The 6450-nt window shown below is 29.8% G+C and overlaps 1 long non-coding RNA gene across 1 annotated transcript; it reads right to left on the bottom strand.

The window, feature by feature from the left end:
* Positions 1–1391: 1391 nt before the first annotated feature.
* Positions 1392–2381, bottom strand: LOC147803330 (uncharacterized). Its single transcript, XR_015428851.1, has 2 exons — positions 1942–2381; positions 1392–1559 (listed from the first exon to the last, which is right to left on the bottom strand). It is a non-coding gene; the product is annotated as an uncharacterized LOC147803330 (long non-coding RNA).
* Positions 2382–6450: the final 4069 nt, after the last annotated feature.

The raw sequence follows: 6450 nt of genomic DNA, 5'->3' as shown, positions 1-6450 counted from the left end.
TTGTTGAATGAATTGTGAAAACGTTGAATAGAACAACGTGAAAAGCCAATACCTCCTAGATGGAAGAAAGCCGAAGGACGGAAAACGATGACTCATACAGTTAGGCCCAGATTTGCTGATCACTTCTGACGAAGCTTCTCTTTTTCCCTTCTGTTTCTCGACACTTTTTCGTTACTCTTCTACTAATTTTTTACTTTCTACAAATTATTATTATTTTTTTTTTTGTCTAGATTAAATGTTCTTAAATTGTGTAAAAATGCTTAATATATTTATTTGTTTTCAGAAATGATTAACAATAAATCAATTCTAACAAAAATAACTGTTGTGTGAATGAAAAAATATATATTTTTAAGCATTAAATATCAGTTTTATTTTATAAATTGGAAAATTTTATCTAACTTTTTGTTATAAAATGTATGGATTAAAAACAAAGAAATATATTTTTAAAGGGATTTTACACATTTATTATTATTATAGTTTTGACGTAAAACTAAGAAAGGGGTCTAATTTTTATAATATGATACTTACATTTTTAGTAGATGATTATTTTGGATTTTAATGATTATGTTTTGCATGTTATTAGAACTAGAGCATACGAAATAAAATAGAAATTGTTTATAAACAATGACATAAAATGAGCTTAAAAAAATTTAGAAAATCAAATGCAGTCTTCAAACAAGGTTTAGATAGTAAAAAAAAAACATATCAAAAGCATGATTATAATTTGTATTTTTTTCCTGTGGAAGTGTGATTGTTAGAAGTGATAAACTAAAATTAAAGTAAGCAACCTTAGATAACAAATATTTTATTAAATAGCAAATTCAAAAAACGATAAATAAAATGTAAACACAAATTTTACTGAAATATGTTAAAACTTTCAGTAACATTTAAAAAAGTATAATTTTTACCATCAAACTGATAAACTAAAATAAAGTAAGCAACCTTAGATAACAAATATTTTATTAAATAGCAAATTCAAAAAACGATAAATAAAATGTAAACACAAATTTTACTGAAATATGTTAAAACTTTCAGTAACATTTAAAAAAGTATAATTTTTACCATCACACTGATAAACTAAAATAAAGTAAGCAACCTTAGATAACAAATATTTTATTAAATAGCAAAAATTCAAAAAAAATGATAAATAAAATGTAAACACAAATTTTACTGAAACTTTCAGTAACATTTAAAAAAGTATAATTTTAACCCATCACACTGATAAACTAAAATAAAGTAAGCAACCTTAGATAACAAATATTTTATTAAATAGCAAATTCAAAAAATGATAAATAAAATGTATTTACTGAAATATGTTAAACTTTCAGTAACATTTAAAAAAGTATAATTTTTACCCGTCACACTGATAAACTAAAATAAAGTAAGCAACCTTAGATAATAAATATTTTATTAAATAGCAAATTCAAAAAATGATAAATAAAATGTAAACATAAATTTTACTGATATATGTTTAACTTTCAGTAGCATTTAAAAATAATTCTAATGTCATTTAATATCTCTTTTCTAATGTCATTTTCCTTGAAATGCATCTCACATACCTATAACAAAATGAATACGATATTTATATGTGCATTTAAAATAAATAGTACATACTATATTCATGTATGAAAAATTAATAGATTTTTGTAGAAAAATTAATAGATTTGAATTTCATAATCAAATAAATTACAATATATTATGGTCAAACAAAAATGTTTAAAGTTTGAGCAAAAATTTAATAAAATACTAAAATTATTAATATTTTTATAAAATAAAACTCTATAAAAATAACTATATATTACAATAGTTTGCGATATGATTGATAAGAACAACTTAATTATTATAAATAATTTATCCACAATTTAAAATAATTTACTCTTAGTAAAAATATAATAAAGAAGCATAATTAAATTTTTAAAAATAAAAACAAATATTACTCACTTTAGAATTCTTTGCAACTTCAAAATCTCTTGGCATGGCGGCAAGCCATTTCTTACGTATTGGGAAATCCAAAATTTAATACTTTTGTACCATCAACTTTGTAAAATCCTCTGCAGTTTGGTACACAGCACTCATATGCAATTATTCATAACACTAAGAATTAAATTAATGCTGACATTTATAATATTTGTTGAATAAATATAAAGTTTACGAAGAACGTTGACACCAGAACACAGACGGTTGTTTACAAATTCAAATCAAAAATATTCGCCAATTGGCTGAATGCCGACACAGGTTATAATACTTGAGAATATCGCCAATGGCTCGTTTGATCAGATTTGGAGTTTTTCGTAAAAATAGCTACCCTGACTGGTTTCCCTCTGGGCCTAACTCTACTACGTCATCATCGCCTATAGTAACCCGTTGTGAGGCTTTTTTCCTTTCTAGGAGGTATTGGAAAAGCACGCTTTTGCATAATACATGACGGAAAATAGACATGGTAAAGAAAAAAATCTCCATTTCGAAAATGGAAAATTAAGCACTATTTAAAAACACCCAATAAAAAAAGCACCTTTAAGGAATTTTAAAAACGAAAATTAGCACCTTTAAGCACTTTTTAAAAACGCTACGCACCATGAACAATGTTTGTCCGATTTGCACTTGCTGCCTACTGAGGGTTTTTTACTTCACTGTGGTCGGTGCGATCCGGAAGCGGAATTCGAAAAGACCAGCCATCGCTTTTATTCGAACTTGAGGTCACCTCCTTCGCTCTATCCACTGAGCTCTAAGCGTATAAATTAAGCCCATTTATGTCCTCATTTTCTTATCTGCATTTTTCAATAAACAGTTTTAAAAAGTTTTGGCGAATAGTAAAACTCAGGGTGTTCTGTAATGATAGCCCTTCACATATATTTGTTTAGAATATGACATAAAAGATACGCACAGTAATGGCTACCTGAAGTAACGAAATCACTACTGACGGAGGCGAAATGGAAAACATCAAGCCCAGTTTGATTGCTGTATGAAACTTGCTGTAACTAATAATCGCCTTTCAATCTTCGGGTATTAAACAGGTTTTGAATCCAGACTTCCTCTAAATTTCAATGGCGCTTTTTTTTTCACAATGCATTCAAATAAAATGTCAAAGAAGTACTGAACTATTGAAAATTACGATTGCCGGTCGGAAAGAATTGTTACGACTTTGAAATCATATTGAATCAGGACAAAATAAAGCAAAGCAAAAGTAAAGAAAGATATCGTAAACTACGTTTCGCAATTAGGGAAAATCTGTTTGTAGCAATTAGAAATTGGTACTCATATTGATGTCCAGTAAAAAATAATCAAAACAGCAAATTATCCAAACAGCAAAAAATTGTTGAATCCAACAAAGGATAGGGCATTGCGCTATATAAATTAAAGCTAAAAACAACTTGAATAAAGCACAAAGGAAAATGCGTGGACATAGGATAGTTTCAGTTCTATAAACAAGAACCTTCGTATGCTTGTTTAAGCAGAGGGGTGCGATTGTTCTTGTTTTCCAGTGGCGCCATCTATGGCCAAGAATTCGACTTCTGCCACAAATGATGATAAAGTAAATAGAGAAAGACGTACAAAGTGGTTTAACCAATAGGGACAGAGGAACAAGTTTAAACAAAGAAATAAGAAACAGGTGTGAAATACTTGGGCTGGAATTCCAGGATGCAACAGATTAAATTAAATCAGACTTCCAAATATTGGTAAAAGCTGGGATACTAGAGAGATCATTAACTACATTATTTAGAATTTTTCAAACTGACTCCATAAAACGGTATATGAAGAGCAGTGTTGAATGATTTTAGCAGAAAACGAACTCAAACCTGTGACTTAAATTCCAACTGCGATAGAAGATCGGTTATTGTCCTGATTTTGTATATTTCTTCCGTGTACAAATCGAAGTTTATAAGGATACATTTATTCAATACAAGCAAGATCACATTTACAGGAAATTTGCTAAATACACCAGCTATTAATATCAGCATGGGGAAATTTAGTTCATTTACAGAGGAAAAACGACTTTAATTTATTCAAAATTTCAACAATTTTTTGAAGTTTAACTTAGAGAGTTTGGTGGATAGTGAGATAAATTTTCTATAAGTGGAATCAATAATATTAGAAGAAAAACCACGGTTCAAAGCGATAGCTTCAAGGTAAAGGAGTCTTCATTGAGGAGATAATTATTTCAACAAATTTCAGAAGCACGGTACATAGTTTGTCCATAGAAAGGACTCCCCTTGCCACGAAGTCGCCGTCTGCTGCTATGGAAACAAGAAATAGCGCATTTCGAAAAAGGGGAGCTTCTTTCTCCCCTGATTCTCTTTCTCTCACCGATCTATATCAAATATAGCTCGTTCACCAGGAGTTGGCACTTGGCTCCGCCTTCATCACGTGGTATGCGACGATACTATTTCGCTATTTTTGGGAGAAGGTTGTGAGCAATCCTGAACAATCTTGCTATTTGGCGATCGTTTGGCAAAAATATTTATTTCGCAAACTTTATGTGCATTTTTTTAACAATAAATATTTCATAAATTTGATGATATTTTGCACCATTTTTTATGATATTTCTTTCCTTTGAGTGAATAATTTGTCCTTTATGAGTCATTTAGCTGGGAGTACAGCAGTTTTTAAATTTAAACTATATTTAATTAGCTAGTGTAACAAAATGTATAATAGTAGATGATAAAGCAAAGTAAGTAACTGAAAAACAATTCACTTTTTGTGTTTGGCGCAAATTAAGGGTTGTCTCAATTTCAACAACGGAGATGTTTCTCTTCTAACTCCCGCGCTGAAATGAACTCTGCGTCCCAGGAGGTGGAGCCAAGTCTCAACTTCTGGTGAACGAACTATAGTTAAACCTCGCAACCATAGTCACCGTCACCACTCCAGGAAAATGGCTAGGAAGTTCTTTACATAGACTAACTATGCAAGTGCGCGTAAGGCAACTATATTTTGGTTGGGAGGGATGAAAGATTATGAGGGGGAGGCAAACAAGGGAGAGGAATTTAAAGAGGTCACTTTCACCTTTAGTCAATCTTTTAGAGGGGAGCTTCACTCCTTTTGATCTATCATTCTGGAAATTTGTTTGTAGCGGTCAGAAATTGGTACTCTTATTGATCTCCAGCAAAGGCACGGGGCGTAGCTAAATCTTTCAACAAAAATAAGCACCTTTTAAGTACTTCTTAAGCACTCAAAAATAACTTTGAGCACTATATACAATAACAAAAGGCAAAATAATTTTCAAAGACTTTACATGATCATGATAAAATTATTAGTTTATGACAAAGAACTCTTTTCTTGGTTATATTCGACATTATAAAATGATCAAGAGATTTTTCGTTCCGATATCAGAGGGTGGAAAATGAAGTCTGAAACAGAGAATATCTTGCAAAATGCAGCAGAGTTGCACATGAGAGTGAAAGAATCTCACCGAACCCAGCTCACATGCGGACTCCCATGTATTTCATCAAACATGCAACATGATTTGCGCTTTCATACGCTATGGACCAACAGTACGCCGAAATAGATTGTTGAATGAATTGTGAAAATGTTGAATAGAACAATGTGGAAATCACGCTTTTGCATAATACTTGGCGAAAATCGACATGGTGAAGAGAAAAATCTCATTTTAGAAAAGGGAAAATTAAGCACTTTTTAAAAACACGTAATGAAAAAAGCACCTTTAAGGGCTTTTAAAAAATACGCACAATGAAAGGGGTCTGTTTAAAGTTAGAGCATTTTAGCTGATCAGAATGTGACGATAGATTCTGTAATTAAGAAAAATTTAAAAAAAACTCGAGATGAAATTTGAGTAATTTAGTTTATTCAAATCTTACGTAAACATTTAAAGGGGGTTTACTTTTTCTAACAAGGAAAGTGAGTGTTGGGATCAATGTTTATGTAAGACATTAAAATTCCCTTATTTTTAATTTAAAAAAAAACTTAATGTTGCAAAAATTAAACACGTGGAATTAAATTCGCGGAAATAGAGTAGGAAAAAAAATTTTATCCGAAAAGAAAGAGGTCAAGCGTTTTCATCAAAGAAGGAAAACACAAAAAATTCCACAAAAAAAAATAATAATAAAATAAATTATACACAAATTTTTTTTAAAAAAAAAATCTTATTTTATGAAAATTTGCTTCTTTTATTTGAATTTAATCCTAAAATTAGATTGCTACAATAAAAGTCAATGTTAAATCAAAAATTAAAAACTGGGAATTAAATTTGGAGAAAGAGAGTAGAAAAAAACTTTATACGACAAGATACAGAGGTCAAGAGTTTTCACCAAAGAAAGAAAACACAAAAAATTCCACACAAAAAATTAGACACAAAATTTTCAGAAAAAATAAAAACCTTGTTTTATGAAAAGTTGCATCGTTTATTTGAATTTAATCCTAAAATTAGATTGCTAAAATAAAAGTCAATGTTAAATCAAAAATTAAAAACTGGGAATTAAATTTGGAGAAAGAGAG

This window comes from Parasteatoda tepidariorum, chromosome 9 (assembly GCF_982258835.1).
Source record: "Parasteatoda tepidariorum strain Cologne lab strain chromosome 9, Ptep-v5.0, whole genome shotgun sequence".
Taxonomy (NCBI): domain Eukaryota; kingdom Metazoa; phylum Arthropoda; class Arachnida; order Araneae; family Theridiidae; genus Parasteatoda; species Parasteatoda tepidariorum.
This window is presented reverse-complemented; position numbering and strand designations above follow the sequence as displayed.